The 18,442-nt window shown below is 41.9% G+C and overlaps 1 protein-coding gene across 2 annotated transcripts in view; it reads left to right on the forward strand.

Annotated features, from left to right (window-relative positions):
* Positions 1-18,442, forward strand: part of DSE (dermatan sulfate epimerase) — a 258,865-nt gene that overhangs the window by 193,881 nt on the left and 46,542 nt on the right. The window lies entirely within an intron of this gene.

Genomic DNA, 18,442 nt, shown 5'->3' on the forward strand with positions numbered 1-18,442 from the left:
TGTGGCTTCGGTGCGGAACTTGGGCATAACATTGGACTCTAACCTGTCTTATAAACTTCATGTAAACAAAGTCACAGCAAGATGCTTCAGCGTACTGAGGGTCCTTCGGAAGGTACTAGACCTTCTGCCCATGGACTCAAGAAAGATCATTGTCCATGCCCTAGTCACCCCCCATCTGGACTATGGGAACGCCTTGTTACTGGGTTTGAGCAAAAGGGGCACCCACTAACTCCAGTGCGCTCAGAATGCCGCTGCGCGCCTTGTGCTCAAGCTTCCTCGAAGAGCCTCAGGGAGACAGGCCTTGTCCAGAGTCCATTGGCTCCCCATCAAGGAGCGAATTAAATTCAAGGCTCTGTGCTTTGCCCACCGCATAGCCCATGGCACCGGTCCAGGTTATCTGCAAGGTCTACTCACTATACATCGTCCTACCAGGAACCTTAGATCTTCTGGTACGATGTTGTTCAAAATCCCCAAGATAACTAGAGCCAAGATGGGTGGCTCCTCGTTCAGATACTTGGCTTCCAAGGGCTGGATTGAACTCCCTCTCGAGATGCGGATGGAACCCTCTGAAATAAGATTTCGAGGAAAATTGAAAACCTTCCTCTTTCCCCGCATCTAATCTCCTCATCCCCCCTTGCCCTTGTCCGTTCTTCCGGTGTTCACTCCTCTGAGCTCCCTTGCAGTTTCAGCGCGGGGACACTCTGTTTTTGAGTAACCAGGCGCTTTATAAATGGCTTCTATTCTATTCTATAAGAGTGCAGGCCTAAAAGTTTTAAAAAGAGTACCTGCGGCCAGTGGAAGGCCTCTGGCCACAGGAAGCAGTACTTGTTCCATGCTCCACGGCATGGATTAAGACTCCGAAACCCAGAAGGAAGCTGAAGGCCATGAGGAACCACTGGCCAATAGGAAGCAAGGAAGTGACATGGGAGCAAACCACTGGTAAGTAACAGTATGTAATGGGGCGGCTCTAAGCCCCTCTTAAGATATTTTTTTATTTTTATATACAGGAGATTTTGCAAGCATAGTGCATGTAATGTGCAGGTGAATCCTAAAGTGATAAAGACCAACACACCATGGAAGAAAAGTCCCAAGGTGTGCGAATCATTTGTTTTTTTTTATTTTTCAGAAATTAACTCCTGCCTTGGGAGTTTGTTTTTGAGAAAAAATGCTATTGAAAAGTTTGACAGCCGGCCATCATGTTTGACTGGTTAATCTTTTCAAACACTGATTATAACTGCCATGACGTCAGTTCCGCCATTGTGTAAAGATGTCCGATGAGCCTGCGGGCATCTCTCAATTTGGCAGATGGCATAAAGGCAGGGTGGTGGACATAAAGGCAGGGTGATAAATGTAAAGTCCTCCACCACCCTTTCTGCCTTGACTTTCTCTGGCAAACCCTAAATTAGGCCCTAACTGCCTCTGAGTTGGCTATCCTTTCATTGACAAGGATACAGGATGTATTACTTCCTGCCCTAATCTGCCTCTCTTAGCTTTGTAGGTGTATATGTTCATGAATGCATGACTGCATTTATTGTATGATTATTTAAAATCATTACAAATCTACACAATTAAGATTAAAAATCTCATGCAACAAACAAAGCAAGATTAAGTAAAAAAACTATTCAAAATATGTGCAAATCGTAGTGGACACATATAATAAAGTGGAAGCAGTTATCAAAGTCATTGAAACATAGTGGCAGTGGTTGAAGTGCAGGGCCTCCAGTTTATAAAACGTTAAAAATCTATACAAAAGTGCAAACATGAGGGGCACGTCCGCGAAAAGTCAGAGCCGCAATTAAAATCTTTAGTGAAAATTGGCAAGAATTAAAATGAGAGACACTTTGTTAAAATCCATTGATTAGTGCACATTGTTGGACAGTGGGCCACTCTATTTCATAGAGGAAGTCTAAAGGCAGTTTTTCCCTTTAGCAGGGAACGTGCTTCATTTATACATTTCCCAAACTTGCCATGTCTACCACAGCTTCCAGAGTGTATAAGAGGTGAAAAGACTCTTTGGCCGAGCGGTCACCTTGTTGTAAGTAGATTGGCATAGAATGGTGCTGAACAGCAGAATAGTAGGTGTGCCAATGATTCCCTTTTATAATTGCACATCCAGCAGTGTATGATGGTTTCAAGAGATCTCCATGTCGAGTTCAGTTCTCTTATTGGAAGTGGATCCAGTCTTCCAGACAGAATTTGATTTAATTACACTTATGTGGTGAAATAAGGGAATTAGGTGCACAAACCATGGCGTACAATTAATATGATATAAGAATATAAGTGCGGTGCTCTAAAGAGGAGGGATGTTCAACCCTGCATCCCAAATAATAATGTTAATAAATGAGAATAGAGCTCTGAGCACAAGCAACCATAAATCCCAAAAAGTCATCCAGTAGTCCTCATGTTCTTCAAGTCTTTGCTTTAATCGAATAATACTCCTTACGCCAGCCAACACGTGTAACGTCTGTGGGTAAGTCACCCTACGACTTCCTCAGGGCTGTTTAGGGCAATCTTCTCTCTTCACGGTGGTCAAAATCTCCATCTATTGGCGTGTGTTAAATTCCTGAATATATTGTGTACATCCAGGTCTTTTTGGCCCTGTCCGCCATGGTGAGTGCCATTACCTGAAGTGTATCTATCTATATTTTGAGCTTTTGTGATGTTTATGAATGTGATGACCTAAGCGTCCATGCCTGGGATATATATAACCCAACATTTAGGATAACTGGTGCAAGTGATGTCACGAGGACTGGAACCTCAACCAATTAAATGCTACCTTGTCTTTCAGTTATATTAAAGGACGGTGGTGAGGTGTTTGTTGTGATTGCAACTAGGTTGACCACCTTACTCCAGGTCATTATGCACACTCTCTCCAGTCCTGAACTTTTAACCTACAAATCATTGTTGATGGTGTTTTAGTGTAATGTGGTCAATGGAAGCAAAACAAGACTACAATTCCTAGAATGCACAAAGCTGTCACAGAAAACTTCAGGACTGGTGGCAGTGTCTTTATTGACCTAGAGGGAGGTGGTCACCCTAATACAGTCCTGAAAATTTCTGTTATTCGAGTGCTATCTTTATTGTACCTTCACCATCTTTCTCTTCTACAATGCCCGAGTCACAGTTACTTTCAGGGGATTCATCGACATGGGACAACTTGTACATGGACCCATGGGATATATCCTCGTCATTGTCAGACATCTCTTTTGGGAAGTCCTCGCCTTCATCATTGGGTGATTTTTTCTCTCAACCCTGTGCACATGACTGTGAAACCTATGCTATTTTGACTATGGTGCCTTTGCGATGCAAAAAAGCATTCTGAACTTCCAAATGGGTGGCACAGCCAGGTTGTGTTTCTGATGTCTGTGGCTCTCTCCACTTTCTAGTTTCATCTTGTTTTGACAGGGTATGGTTCCCGATATTGTTGGTCTAATAACATGCTTGCCACTTCATATGATGCTGGGCAATGAACGGTATTCCTGTATTCTTTCAGGAACTTAGCATGCTCCCTTCCGTGTCTGTGTTCCAATAACCTGTTGGGCAGTGGACAGTCGGGCGTGACCTATTGAAAGGTAATGTTGGAATTACTTCCCATGCAATAGTAGTGCATTATTCCATTTGCCCTGTTAAGGGAACCCTTGCTTGGCAAGCATTGTCTCATGTTTGGGAAGAACCATCTTTTTGGTAGGAGTGGATTCTGATTTATAATAATCGAAAGGAGATACTTGTAAACATACAGAGGGAAATGTTGACCTCCTCTGTAGACTGTGTTATCCTCCTTCTCTATTTGCAAGTGTTGTTTGACAAATTAAAATTAAAATATGCCATAGTGGTACCATCTTCTTGGTTCAAGTGGTCTATAGTGAGACTCAGTCCATATCCACTCACTCGTGCCTCGTAGGAGCACAGGCAGTGGCCATGTTAGAGTGGCAAAGTTGACAATCTACCTCCCAAAATTGGTAGTCATGTCTAAGAAGCTCATCAATTCAGAGACATTCTGAGATGCCAACGCAATGTTTGTATATTTCATGCGGCCAGTGAGGCATAGCCCATTGATGGATAATGCTGGAGTGGATTATTCCTTTTCACCTATTAAAGGATCCCAGGCATCTTCTGCTGTTTGAGAAGAACCACCTCTAAAGTAGGAGTAGATTGTGATCTATAGTTATCCAAAAGAGATAAGCAGTCCTAAATCTGACCTCGAGCATATTAATTTTATATAACAGCCCCTTAATCAGATAAGATCATATTTCTGGGGACTTAACTGTGCATTTTGACGTAGGAGCAGATCACATGCAGAAAAGTTTTGAAAAAATCTCTAGTATTATGCAACTTAACCTTATTAGAACACACACGCACAAGGATGGCCATACAACAGACGAAATTTGCAACAAATAATGATTTATCCAAGTTAGAAGTGCTGTTACTGTGCCCTGGACATATGATTTTATTCTATGTTTTATGTGTGAACTCGATAACATGTATAAATCAAGTCAGGTGGAAGAGCCAAAAAGGCTGGTTCGAAGTTGGCACAAATGCGATATTAATCGTCTAACACAGAGAACCCAATACAACTGTGATCCAACTGCTGAGGTGTCTGAATCGAATATGTTACTGTTACAATACAATCAGCAAATGTTACCAGTGGTTAAAAACAAGTTGAAGGGATGTCAAGAGAGGACACAATAAGTGGTGTATGAAGAATTGGGAAAACAAAAGCATAAACTGTGTAAATTAGAGTGTGACTGGCGAAAAGACCAAGCTGTCTCTATAATAAAAGAATGGGTCTGGTAAAAAAATACATAAGAAAGGCTAGAGTGAGCTATTAGGCCAATAACATTTTAAAGTCATTGAACATATCCAAAGTTTTTGAAACAACTGAAGCAAACTCCAGGTCAAGGGTGGGACGCCAGTCAGGGTCCATTTGCAATAAATTAGCCGATTTCTTTGAATTAAGTAGTATATTTAAAATCTCAGTTGAGTTCCAACATAGTTCTCCAGGACACTAGCATAATTACAAAACAAACTGTGAGATTAATAAACCTTATGCTAGTTTATGCAGTTAGAGACAGAAGAATTTATGGCCCTGATAAAAAGTTGCAATGATAACAATATCATCCATGTTGGGCTTCATAAAAAGCTGCTGCCATATGTCAAGAATTATAATGAATCTAGTACTAAAACCCAGGGACATATTTATCAAGTAGTTACGTTGCCCTTGCAATGGGGCACTAGGGCGACGGAACTACTAAGAAAGATTTATCAAGTCATGCAAGGCCACCTGGCGTGGCCTGAATAATCTAGAATATCGCAATGCTGCGCAAATCACTGCTTTGTGTTACTCAGCCCCAGTGAGATGTTCTATGGGTGGAGCGTGGGCGTTCCCATGGATCCTCCCATACTTATACACACTGAAAAACCTGTAAATGCGTCAAAATGTTTCTCCTTTTCCAGGTGAGGCGTAACTGGGAAAATATCTTTATTTCATTCTGCAGCACACATAGAAAGAGGAAAATGCCTCAGAGGATTGTTCTTGTGCTGGGAGGTGCCCCTTCTTGCACAAAAACAAATCCTGTTTACAACGCAGGCACCCTTGCACCATGCCTGGGGTGTTGCTAGGCAGCACATTGAGAGCCAACGCAGAAAAAGACAGGAATGTGCCGTATAATGTTAAGTGCAAAGTATTCCTGCCCTTGTCCTATCATGCAGCGCAGCAAGGTGGCTTGCTGCGTTGCACTGAGTGATTTGTTGATAAATGTGCCCCAGATGTGTCCTGGATGAGCTAAAAACGGCACAGGTTCGTCCCTTATTAAGAAAGCAACCCTGGAATAATTTTGTTGTCTAGATGATCCACTCAGGTAATCTTAGGACCTTACAGCTCGAAAGAAAAAGCACTGCGATCGGGAGTACCCCAAGACTTGGTCCTTTCACCTTTACTCTTTTGCCTGTGCATGGTCCCCTGGTATATCTCATACAATTGTTTGTTCTCACTGCCTTAATGTATGTAGACGACACCCAAATCTGTGATTGACGGGAACTGACCACAAAGGCAGAAACCTATAGAATTGCATGACCAGGATACAGGAGCGGATCACAACTAATCAACTGAAGCTATGTAGTGAAAACAACTGAGATTCTGGTACCATTTCAGGATACATTACTGTGGAAATCTGGATTTTGCCCTGCATCCTTAGGAGAAACCCCAATTCCAGATCAGGTTGTGACCACTATAGGGGGAACGTTTGATGCAGCACTCACTATGGAAGAACAAGTCAACCAAGCCCTGTTTATACTAAATCTGCATTCTGAATAGGATAATAAATCTGTTCTCCTAAGAGCGGATAATCCAGGGCTTGAAATCATTTATGTCATCAAGGCTGGATTAGTGTAACGCACTGCACCATGGTCTCCCAGTAATAGCAATCAAAAAGCTGCAGCTGCTACTGAATGCTGCAGCTAGGCTTATCTTTGACATTAAACAGCATGAGCACACATCATCTGTCTAGAAACGCTGCACTGACTACCTATAATCAGTGATTAATTTGTGCCGGTGGTTTCCGGTGCTCGGCACTGACACTTAATTGTCTACACTGGCACTTATGGCTGTCTGCCACATGGTGGCTCTGTTTGCCTGATTAGAAATGAGCTCAACAACAGTTGTTTATTTATTCAAAATACATTACAAATGACCAATACCTTGAGTCCAAACTATTTGTTTATAGCTTTGAGGCCTGGAACAGCCGGAAGTGTCACGCTTTTAGGAGTGTGATTGTTAGAAGCTGTGTTGATACTGTCGTTGACCGCACTGGCAGGAGCAATGGGTACTTCGAGCTGCGGTAACCTCCTTACGAGTGCCCTGGCACTTATTGTTATACAAACTAAGCACTGACTGTAAAGCACAAAATCATGTTTAAAGACTCTGCCTAGACTACAAAACTCTTTACTCAAAAGACAAAAGAGAAAACCCAATACCCGGAAAATGTACATTATACAAAGCAGATCGATCTTTTTTTAACAGACTAACATGTCCACTTCTCAAATTTCATATTTTACTATACTAATTCACCACTAATCCTTTATGGGTTCCAGAGTAGCGTGCTACTCGCCAAAAAAGCGCAAAAAAAGTGCTTCAACACCCCATCAGCGATATATAAATGCAAACCTTTTTCCCTCTTTTATCCCTCCCCAATCCAAATAACTGACTAACATATCCACCACTAAAATTACTTTCATATTTCACTATACTAATCCAACATTAATCCTTTATGGGTTCCAGAGTAGCACGCTACTCGCCAAAAAAGTGCTTCAACACCACGTCACCGGTAGTAAGCACTATATAAATGCAATTACAATGCAAAACAATGTTTTATTAAAGTTTTAAACCATGACAAGTACAGCATTGCATCTTAGAGCACCATATATGTCTGCAATATTGGTGTCTTTCATTGCCTTTGAAGCCTTTCAACATGTGTGAGTCCACCCCTCTCACACGGTCCCATCTCCCACCTCCCCATTCCGTTAACCCAGTTGGACCCCCGGGGATGAGCCAAACACCTCCCTCATCCTATACCCTCCATCAGCGGGACCATGGTCCTGCCGCACATAAAGCAGGTTGAAATTTTAAGATAAAATAATCCAGATCTTAATATCACCAGATGTACACCTCTGGGTGGAAAAGCTTTTGCTATAGCAGTGGCTAGATTATGGAAAACATGCTTGCAAATTATCGAAAATAAACATCATTATTGCCTTTTAGAAAGCCAATAAAGACATGACTCTCCTGCCACGTTTAACATGTATTGGCAGCAGTTTGCTCTGTGCAGATGCCTGGTGCAAACTCAAGTACAAGCTGCTCTCAAGCGAATGGACCTTTAGTACCGGACTCAGGCTTGACACAACAAATCAGTACGTTTAAATAACCAAAAGCATATTTGCCCATACAAAAATGACAGTGAGTGTTAAGTTTGCAAACCAAGAAGGTTTATTAGAAGATTAGCAAAGTAACAAACTCAAATCATTCAAATTAGTCGAAATAGAAAGACAGACCAAACCAGGTTCTCCTTTCTTATTTAGCTGAACTAGGAAAGTCATGAAGGTTGGGGACTGGTCAGGCAGAAGCTGTCAACATAAGAAGCCTCTCTAAGCAGAATCAAATGAAAAAAATAAAGATTTCATCAAGCACGTGGAAAAAGGATTTGGACAGGAGTCAATCTCTTTTAGGTGAAAGGAAAATACATAGGGGCATATTACCAAGCAATAGCGATAATTATCGCTATTGCTTGGTTAGAGAGAAAATTTTACCGCTAAGCTGCGGCGATTTTTACCGCAGATAAACCTTGGTATTACCAAGGTTTATCGCAAATGCGATAAAAAACGGCCGCAACGCATGAATATCGCTGAAAAGTCAGCGATATTCATGCATTACCGAGCTAATGCTCTTAGCCATGTTATCCACCTCCCATTGGATAACATGGCTAAGAACTGCTCAGGGGCAGGTGTTAGCTTTTGGAGATATTCGCGCTTAGCGCGAATATCTCCAAAAGTTGGTAATAGGAGATAGCGATGTTAGCGACTGTTTCCAGTCGCTAACATCTTGGCACGCCCACTTTGCATGTCATCAGTGATAAATATCACTGACATGCAAAGTGGGGCCCAAGATGGTCGCTATCTCCTACTAGCTGTCGCTAACTGGTGTTAGCGATAGCTAGGTAATAGGGAGATAATTTTAACTCCGCTTTCTTGGCTTTTAAAGCCAAAAAAGCGGAGATAAACCCCCTTGATAATATGCCCCATAATTCCTAAATGGAACAAAGAAAGCATCTCCTAACTAACCCCACAGTTCATTCGTTTAAATCTTCTTTGTATGGAGTCTGTTGCACCTACACATCAGTCCCATGAAGGGAGCCAATCAGGATCGAAGCTTCAGTTGTTTTCCATGCTGCCTGACCTTCAGTTTGATATCTGTAGTGGAATGATAGACTTTGGTCTGGATCTTATCATTTCTAGGTTCTTTTTCTTTATTTCACTCTATGAGGAACACAGAAAGGTAAACATTCATGTGGAAACTAAACAAGAAATAAATTTAATTAGCTTTGCCTGGTACAGCTTGGCTCCTATAATGAGAAAGAGGAAAAATATCTGATAAGCAGAAAACAGGGCAGCCAAACGGGAGCTATTTTAAATTTAGACTTATATTAACCATGGTCAACTTTAACATGAATGTCACACAGTAAACATATTTTATTTTGTGGCTTCAAGTAAATTATTCGTGCAAAGCATTTAATAAAAAAAATCTTATTGCATGTATTAAGCCATCCACACATTGCTGTCTTTTTACTCCCTGCATAAATAGCATTTATAGGCTAGTGCCTAGAAACTCATTGAGGATGATAGCCCAAGCTAAATGAATATAAGTACAAATACAAGATAAATATAAAGATGTAAATGTTGACATCCTCAGCAGACAGCAGTTGCCTCCTCTTTTTTCATGTGTTGAGTATCAAATTTAGATTCAAATTTGTTTTATTAATTTCAAGATCAAAAACAGGCAATATACTACAATGAAAGGGCATTATACATATCCAGCGGGTGAGACAGATATATTATCAAATTTAAATTAAAATATGCCATAAAGGGGTCATCTAATAGAGTACCCTTAATTAGTTCAAATGGTCTTTGATGCCATCCAGGTCATCGCCACATACTCTTGCCCCATAGGCGCTTTGGCCGTGACATTGTAAGAGTGGCACGATTGACCACATATCTCCTCAACTAGGTAGTCATGGCTAGGAAGTCTAGGAAGCTCATCACTTTAGAGATATTCAGAGATGGCAATTCAATGTTTATGTATTTCACAATAAGTGATTCTGTTTAGAATGTATTCGCCTTATTTAAGTGTCTGATGAAATCCCAGGCTTATAGTAGCTTTGGCTGTGACATTGTCAGAGTGGCAAGATTGACCATTTAACTTCCAGTCATGTCTAGGAAGCTCGTGAGTTCAGACTTATTCTGAGATGTCAACGTAATGTTTATGTCATTCACATTAAGTGATTCTGTATAGACTTTTTTTGCCTTGCTTTTATGTCTGATAGAATTCAGGGCAGGGCTTCAGAAATTAACCCTTGTCTTGGTGTAAATCAGACCATTGTCTTGGAGCACTGTTGGCATCCATCTCAGATATTGCAACTTGTACACAGCCTATATCAGCATGAAATATCTGCCAGTGCTAACCCTCTGCACTTTGTACAAAGTCACTGAATTTTGAACAACCGCTGCAGAAGATAATACTCAAAGCTCTTGTCTCCTGTATTGAGATCAAGTTTGTAAAATCAAAACAATCCATTGAGATTTTCCATGATATTTTCAATTGTGGGTATTGTGTCACTCCTACTAGACGTCTTCATTGAGAAGCCTCATGTTCCCACATATGCTCACATACTGCTTCAGTTTCTTTGTGACCACTCTCAGTGATACCCTGGGGTAAGGCCTTTTAGTTTTTATTAATGCCTGCTGCTTTGAATGACCTTATTTTTTGCTTAGCTTTGGCACAGGGTTGGAATAGATCAACCGGCTGCACTGTTTTGTCACTGTGCAAGTTTCGCTTCTGTATTTTGAAAACAACCCATTTCAATGAAGAGCCTCTTATATGCTACAAGAATGGCCTTGAGTTTAGATGGTGCTCGGATCGATTGTACTTTGAGACAGTCCTCAGAACCCGACTCTGTAACTGTTCTCCAGGCCGAAGAGTTTGATTAAACCAACTGTTCCTGTTTTGCCAAACACTTCTTGACTTTTGTTTTTTTAAGGTAAATTCACATTCAGTCAACAGCTTCATGTAATTATGTTGATGGTTGCCCCAGTCTACACACATAGTTCTTGAATGCTGACTTTGCTTGTCAGCTCACAGTCACTATGGGCCTCATTTAGATTTCTGCGCACAGGTTACTCTGCCACAACAGTGATGGATATTCCGTCTGCCAAAATATAAATCCCGTAATATCCTCTGGGATTTATATTTCGGTGGATGGGATATCTGCTACTGCGGTGACAGATAACCCGTCAGCCAAAATCTAGATCCGGCCCTGTTTTACCAAAATGTCCTCTGATTTCTCATCACTAGTGCCGATGGGTGAGTATGACACCTTACCGCATGCAGAGCATGCTTTTGTCTCAGCGAGTGCTATCGTCCCCTTTTGCCTCACAGCTCATTTTCAGTCCTGCAGAACTTAATACAGTGTTACATCTTGATGCTGAACATTTTCATTCTTTTGCCAATCAGACCTCTTCAAAAAGGGGCACGTCAGCACTATCAACACACCCAGCTTGAATTAAGAAGCATAACACTTTCTTTCATACTTCAATCCTATCTGTAGTGACAGGTAGTCCCTGATTGATGGAAATCCTCCCGCCTCAGGATCCTGGCTTTATGATAGAATCAAGAGTGCATCAAAATATTTTTGTAATAGATGTAATTTTCATTTTAAATGGTGCGCAACACAATTCTAAGTTAAAGAAGCATTTGCAATGCAATCGGTCTCGCCTTTGGGACCCTATATGTATTTAGCTAAGCAGCACATTAACCTGGGTGCTGAAACATCTACTGTTCTTTAAAATGAAGAGAAAGTAAGCACCAAACTGCGTGACACACCAGGTATGGCAACGCATGGGGATAAATATTGCCTTTCAGCGGGAAATGGTATAGCCCAAAGCTCTGTTTTTAATATAAAATCAGGGCCATTGGTAGTCATATCGCTGAAAATACAAGATTAAAAAAAAATATTATTGTCTACGGATGCTTGTGGAAGACAATTTCTATGGACTGGAATCTAGAGAATTCTAAAGTGATTCTGTTTTTTACTGACCTCTGCTGGTGGTTTTCTATGGTTTTTTACTGACCTCTACTGGTCGTTTTCTATCAAGAAAGTTAAATAGAGTCAGTTGCCAGAAAAATTTAAAAAAGAAAGTCCCTCACCAGAAAGCAAATCTGGTATTTTACTGACCTTTACTGGTCGTTTCCTATCAATACAGTTAAATAGAGGCATTTGAACAAGCAGAAAGCAATTCTGGTATTTTACTGACCTCTACTGGTCTTTTTCTATCAAGACAGTTAGAGGCAGTTGAACAACAAAAAAGTCCCTAAGCGGAAGTAGACATGTCCTAGGGCTGATCTCCAGATCCTACAAAGTACATACACATATAAGTATATACCAAAGTATATACAAGACGTCTCGAATGCTTGACCTAAAAAGACTTTAAATCTTACAGTGGCAGTCTGCAGGTATCAGGAACAGCAAGGTCAATATAGAGTGGCACATCATTATTTATACATAAGCTACGTTACTACAGTAACAAATCCTTTCTACAAAGTTTGCAATCCTCATTTGGCATGACGATTCACATCTTACCTCTTTTGGGTGCCTAATTTTATCTTAGTTCCTTGTAGTCATTCCTATATGTGCAAACTGTGCTATCCCTTCCTTCCATGCTTTATTTCTCTTGATCTCCACCTAATTTACACCCAACTGATCTCTTATAGCTTTAGAGCCCGGCGTTGCAGGCTCTCAGGCCCTTTAAGGCCTGCTCCAGTGTCCAACTAGGGCCTTTAACTAAGGAGCGGGCCTTTAATGGCCGGTAGAGGCCCCTATAGGGCAGAATATTCTAATTTGTAAAGCAAAGGCCTCACGGAGCCCGAGGGTGTTGAAATCCCCTCGGGCTTCGTGAGACCGTTGTTCGCAGCTGTTGCTGTGAACAAACATTGGAATATTGATGCTCCGTGCTTTTACCATTTACAACAAGGGGTGGTGATGGACAGAGTCTCTGAATTAAGCAGAGTACTCTCACCCAGTCAAGAGATCAGGGCTAGATCCAACACCGTTTTTTAGCTCATTGCACCATCCCAGTTTCAGAACCTGGCTGTATGCAAATTAGTCTGTCCCTGGCCCAGTGCATCATGGGAACAGGGCAGACCAGACTACAAAAGCCAATTCTTACACTGGGAAGGAAACAAGGTTCCGGGGACCGGTTTCTGCCATTTCAGGCGTCTTCGGCCCGGCTTGCTTGAATCCTGATGGTGCAATGAGCAAGGGACTCACATCTGAGTATACCCTTCCACGTTTAGAGTGGACAAAATAATTTACAACAAGGGGTGGTGATGGACAGAGTCTCTGAATTAAGCAGAGTACTCTCACCCAGTCAAGAGATCAGGGCTAGATCCAACACCGTTTTTTAGCTCATTGCACCATCCCAGTTTCAGAACCTGGCTGTATGCAAATTAGTCTGTCCCTGGCCCAGTGCATCATGGGAACAGGGCAGACCAGACTACAAAAGCCAATTCTTACACTGGGAAGGAAACAAGCTTCCGGGGACCGGTTTCTGCCATTTCAGGCGTCTTCGGCCCGGCTTGCTTGAATCCTGATGGTGCAATGAGCAAGGGACTCACATCTGAGTATACCCTTCCACGCTTAGAGTGGACAAAATAATTTACAACAAGGGGTGGTGATGGACAGAGTCTCTGAATTAAGCAGAGTACTCTCACCCAGTCAAGAGATCAGGGCTAGATCCAACACCGTTTTTTAGCTCATTGCACCATCCCAGTTTCAGAACCTGGCTGTATGCAAATTAGTCTGTCCCTGGCCCAGTGCATCATGGGAACAGGGCAGACCAGACTACAAAAGCCAATTCTTACACTGGGAAGGAAACAAGCTTCCGGGGACCGGTTTCTGCCATTTCAGGCGTCTTCGGCCCGGCTTGCTTGAATCCTGATGGTGCAATGAGCAAGGGACTCACATCTGAGTATACCCTTCCACGCTTAGAGTGGACAAAATAATTTACAACAAGGGGTGGTGATGGACAGAGTCTCTGAATTAAGCAGAGTACTCTCACCCAGTCAAGAGATCAGGGCTAGATCCAACACCGTTTTTTAGCTCATTGCACCATCCCAGTTTCAGAACCTGGCTGTATGCAAATTAGTCTGTCCCTGGCCCAGTGCATCATGGGAACAGGGCAGACCAGACTACAAAAGCCAATTCTTACACTGGGAAGGAAACAAGCTTCCGGGGACCGGTTAATGCCATTTCAGGCGTCTTCGGCCCGGCTTGCTTGAATCCTGATGGTGCAATGAGCAAGGGACTCACATCTGAGTATACCCTTCCACGCTTAGAGTGGACAAAGTCAAGAGCACTCCAGTGTCTTCAATGGAGCGCTCAACATTCCAATGTTCTAATAAGTAATCAACCTCCAGCCTTAGATGATGACGAGGTAAGGAGCTTATTGGTAGACTGCTGCTTAACAGGATAGAAGTGAAATTAAGGTCTCTGTAAAACGTTGGAAAAATGACATGGACCCTCCACCTTGCTTGTTCACTTGTGGTCATCAGCCCCTTTATCAAATCGCCCAGATTCCTAGGTTTAGATTTTTATAGATTGCTTCAGATTGACATTGTAGCAGGCCACCCAATCCTCAAGCCAGCGTAAGCATACTATTAAATCTTATACTGTGTTTTCCCAGCACATTACAAATGAAGAGATTAGCTTCTTGACAGGCTGAAGTAAAGTGACACTTCTGCTACTGTGAGAAAGCTTTTTCAGCCTACTGAATTCACCTGAATCCACCTATAAAGCAAGTCTTTTTCAAGCGAAAAAAGCTCGTAACAATTAAAAGTTTGCTGCTCTTCAAGGATTCTGTTTGGGGTAGTCAGGGGCTTTACCCCAACTTTAGCAGCGATGCCCACGCCTCCCTCTCAAGGTCTGTGTGAAAAGCTGACACTTCTTTTTATGAAGCTTTAGAGATGAACCTTGTCACATTGAATCATCTTCTATGGATATGTAATGGTAAGGCCAGCAGAGGTTATCAAGGACACCATCACACTGATTTCTGAAAGTGAAACCCCGATGTTGTTGTGTTCACTTGAGTTCTCCAGATTTTTTTTGCCTGGTGTCTAGTTTACAAGTGATAATTGGGTAAAATGATTTTCCACATTGGCTTGCGAACTATCTTCTAACTTATGACGTGCAGAACTTTGCGGAGATGACATTCCATCCAGAAATGTGACTGGAAACTGAAGTGTTGACTGTGTTGCCCTATGCCGCGGGATCTCTGTTCTGCCTTTAACCCCATTGCTGCTGCCGTCGGCCGCTCAACGTTCGGAGCACTATCTGGCTGGTGCTGCGAACGTTCAACGACAGACGCAGCCCCACCCACTCTTCAGAACGCCCGCACTGCGCAGAAATAACGGCCGTAGTTAAGGCGTTATTATGGTAGACCATGCAAACCAACCTCTGGAAGTTTCCTGGCCATGAGGGAGTAGCCTCGCTGAGGTCTTACTATTTTTTATGTACAGGTAATACCATTCTTTGTTTCTTTCAAAACCAACGCCAGTCCTGTTTGGAGTTCCATAGAGGTTTCCCGAGAAAGATCCCCCATTTGTGGAAGCTGTAGTGGTCGGAGCAGGAATTCTTTGAAACCTAGATCACGGTAATACATCCTATTGGGATCTTCATTCTGATACATTTCAGAAATTTCAGATTGTCCAGAATGAGGGGGTTAGGCTTATTTACACCCTTTACAAATGTGTTCATAAATATGTGGCCCATCATAGGCTGAATTGGTGACTCATTTCTCAACAGATTCAGTTCAAGACACTCCCTTTCCTCGAGCATTGCCTTAGTTCACTTTTGGTTGCTTTGAGTGCGCTCTTCTTGGCAGTATAGCTTTTTCATTCCAGCTCCTCCAGATCTGGAATCGTCTACCCTTTTGGCACCTTCTCATCCATGGTTCTTTCTGTAGGGCTCTCAAGGATTACCTGTACGTAATTTACTTTTCAGTCCTAGCTTCCGGATACTGTGGGGCATATGCTGCGTTTATCAGTGCCCTACTCACGTTGGGCATCTTGAGATCGGAGTAGTAATTTTTTTAAACACAAACTTTATTGCATTCCCATTGATAGTAGGCAGTACATGAGCATGACCGTTGAAGAAATGAATAAGTACAGGTGGATCATGGCATTAGTGGAAATATACAATTGCATTGTAGTGGCGTCACGTCTCAACACTGGTCACGCCACAGAAAAAAAGGGAAAAAACAATAAACATAATAATGAAATTACATAATTACTCCCCCCCCCCACCCTGTCCCCGAACTAATCTAAACAGGATCCTAATGCGTCACCTAAGACCTGTCTCCATAATCTTTAAGGGAGAAGTGTATGTGTATGTGTGTTATTGTCCAAGATATTGGAGTAGTCATATGTTAGTTGGGTTTCTCTTTTGAGAAAAGTAGAGCACAGTGATTGGCAAGCATTATTTGCCCTTACAATGCATAATTTCATACTTTGTGTGTTTTGCAGCCCAGTAGTAATGACATGTCTTTCTGAAAACGCATGGTAATGTATTAAGAGAGAGACACAAGAGCTACATGTTGTGTTGAAGTATGGTCAGTGTCAATATTCAGGGCCTGATTCACAAAGGTAACTTACACTTTTGAGTTAGTTTACACTTTTGAGTTTTTTATTTTTCAAACTTTTTTTTATTTTCCCCAATACTTTGCCATGCAGAGATTGCCAACCCGCCTGTGGAGTCTCACTATGGTAAAGTATAGTAAACATTTAATAATAATGTCAATTCTTTTCATATTTACTTTAAACAAAGAATACAATACAAAAATGCTACAGCACTATTAAATTCATTTTGAATTAAAACTTCAATTAATGGAAATATATTAAATGAAAAAAAATTCTGAAGTTTGCAATAACAAATAATGTCTCACCTAAAGAAAAAATATGTGTAAAAGGGCATTAATACTTATTAAAACAAATATATAGAAGTAATTAATTTATTTATTAATAAAATGTATTGCATTATCTTTTTTTAATCCAAAATAGTTTGTCAAAATATTGTATAATTAAATATTAAATATATACTATTTATAAAATGTTTTAACAATTATTTATATTTAATTATATTTTTAAATATTGTAAATAATTTAATTTAATGTAGCAATATTTCCTATGGAGTTTTATTTTAAGGCTCACCTCCCTTATTTTCTATGGAAGGGTTTTGCAGTGCCAGTGGTTGGTCATGTGTGGTGCTAGACTGACTACTGTGTGTGTTTTTAATAGCAACTTAGAACTCGGAGCTTGTGAACACCGAAAAGCAGTAAACTTACTAAAATGTGTAAACTTACGCTAAAGTTTAAGTTACCTTTGTGAATCAGGCCCATATGTCTAGGCTGTTGGGCGTTCAACTCAATAACATGGTACAGCACAATTGTGAATTTGATGTACTAATATTATACTTTTATGGGACTTTAAAACTGCAAAAGTAATATTCGGTTGTAATAATGTCGGGTGTAACGTAGACACCCACACTCCCAAGGTGCTCCTCTCGGCACAGTGCCCTTGTATATTAATCTGAGGTGGACCACTGAAGTGATGACAATTTAGGGCCCCAACCGAATTGTGCAGGGGAGTCACGCCTTTTTGTGTTATGCGACTGCACACAGATAAGTAAGCATTTTCGATACTCCCCTAACATTTTTCGAGAGGCTTTCCCCTGGCATGCCAATGGCTTGGGCATCAAGGTGGTTGAGCAGTGCTTTATTTTTTAATGCAGAGTGCTCTAAATGTCAAAAACTGTAATTCATGACAAAGTACGGTTGTTTTGGCTACACTGGCATACACCAAGGTTTAATGGGATGGTCTCCTTCTGTCATTGTTGTCCAGTCAGTTCTTCTCAGGCCTCGCGCTGCAATAACAATACCATGGGGCAGATTTACAATAACTGGCGCATCCCCAGGGATGCGCAAGTTATTGTGCGCTGCAGCTCCGCCATCCATGGTTCGCCGCATTTACAATGCGACGCACAATGGGGCAAAAACGGCACAGATGCGTGACGCATCTGTGCCGTAAAGGCGGCGCATTGCTGGAGTTGCGTCGCATGCGCGACGCAGCTCCCGCAAGGCTCGGGTGTGCCCTATCTGTCCAATGCTGTGTCAAGCCTTACGCCTGCTTCAAGCAGGCGCAGGGTTTTGACGCAGCATTGGCCTAAAAGTGACTGAGTGAAATCTTGTAGATTTAATTCAGCCACTTTTAGGAGGCGTTCCTGCGCAGGAACGCCCCCCCCCTGCGCCGGAACACCTCCTTATGGCGCAGGGCTTTACAACGTGACGCATTTCCCAGATGCGTCACGTTGTAAATACCCTGCACCATGACGCATCTTTTGCGCCGCCGCTGTGTCACAAAAGTGACGCAACGGCAGTGTAAAAGAGGCGCAAAGGGCTTGTAAATCTGCTCCCATATGTTTAATAGCAAACGAACCCGCCTGGATGTCTGTGATCCAGCCCTCCTTGGCAGTCGCACGAATTCTATAAGGCTTAGTCGACCTTTAAATCATTCTTAAGCAGAGTTGTCCTGCTGTTGTTGAAAGCCAAAACCAGGACACGCTGTTAA

This window comes from Lissotriton helveticus, chromosome 6, assembly GCF_964261635.1.
Source record: "Lissotriton helveticus chromosome 6, aLisHel1.1, whole genome shotgun sequence".
Taxonomy (NCBI): domain Eukaryota; kingdom Metazoa; phylum Chordata; class Amphibia; order Caudata; family Salamandridae; genus Lissotriton; species Lissotriton helveticus.